Source organism: Microtus ochrogaster, unplaced genomic scaffold (genome assembly GCF_000317375.1).
Source record: "Microtus ochrogaster isolate Prairie Vole_2 unplaced genomic scaffold, MicOch1.0 UNK123, whole genome shotgun sequence".
Lineage (NCBI taxonomy): Eukaryota > Metazoa > Chordata > Mammalia > Rodentia > Cricetidae > Microtus > Microtus ochrogaster.
The window spans coordinates 578708-579541 of NW_004949221.1; the positions used below are offsets into that span (position 1 = coordinate 578708).

General features: G+C 36.9%; 1 protein-coding gene across 1 annotated transcript in view; it reads right to left on the bottom strand.

The window, feature by feature from the left end:
• LOC113455798 (leukocyte-associated immunoglobulin-like receptor 1) overlaps positions 1–834 on the bottom strand; it is a 123139-nt gene that overhangs the window by 62548 nt on the left and 59757 nt on the right. The gene's annotated exons all lie outside the window — the stretch shown is intronic.

Below are 834 nucleotides of genomic sequence, written 5' to 3' on the forward strand. Positions count from 1 at the left end.
ACACACACACAAAGAACAGAGTTTCATGCAACTTCTTGTTCTGTTTGCTAAAAGCAAGCAGAGGCATGATTCCTTTAAGAGAGGTCTTCCTGATTCAGCAGTAGCAAAAAAAAAAACCCTTCAGTTTCTAAACAGCAGTTTCCTGGTTCACCAGCACAAATGGCTCTGACTCTTTCAGGAGGTCCAGCTATGAAGCATTTCAATGGTGTCTGTGAGCAGAGTGCTACAACTTGCTTAATGGTAACATAGACCTGCTATGTGCCTAAAAATGGGGCTGTGAACATGGCTCTCAGAGGCAGCAAACATGTCTCCATCATGTTGGACTGGGTAGAGCAAGCAGGCATGGCCATATTTGCCCTAGCCATGCCCACCTAGCATTTTAAGAAATAGTTCTGTTCAGAAAATAATTACAGATACACAATAAAGACAGATTCAGATGAAAAAGACCTCTAAATGGGTCATACTGTGTTTTAAAAAAATGTACGTAGGCGTTGAAAGAAAGAAGAAAAAGAATATAGAGGTTATAAAAAAGTAAATTATTTAAAAAAACAAAGTCTTTAAAGAGATAGAGTAAACTTGTAGAAAAAGTAATAGAATAAGAATGATGAGACATGTAAAGATGTCCACACAGAAAGTCTGGATTATGTATATTATTGTGTTTTCCTTATATTTTTTGGCTGTGAAGCAGCTACGTAGAGAGAGACATGTCATTGTATGGACTGCTAAGCTAAGCCAACATATATATTTTAAAAGTATCCTGACTTCAGAATTTGGGTCTAAAGATTTGTTGCTTTGGAAAAGAGGTTCTGCTTTTGTTTTCACAGAAGATGAGAA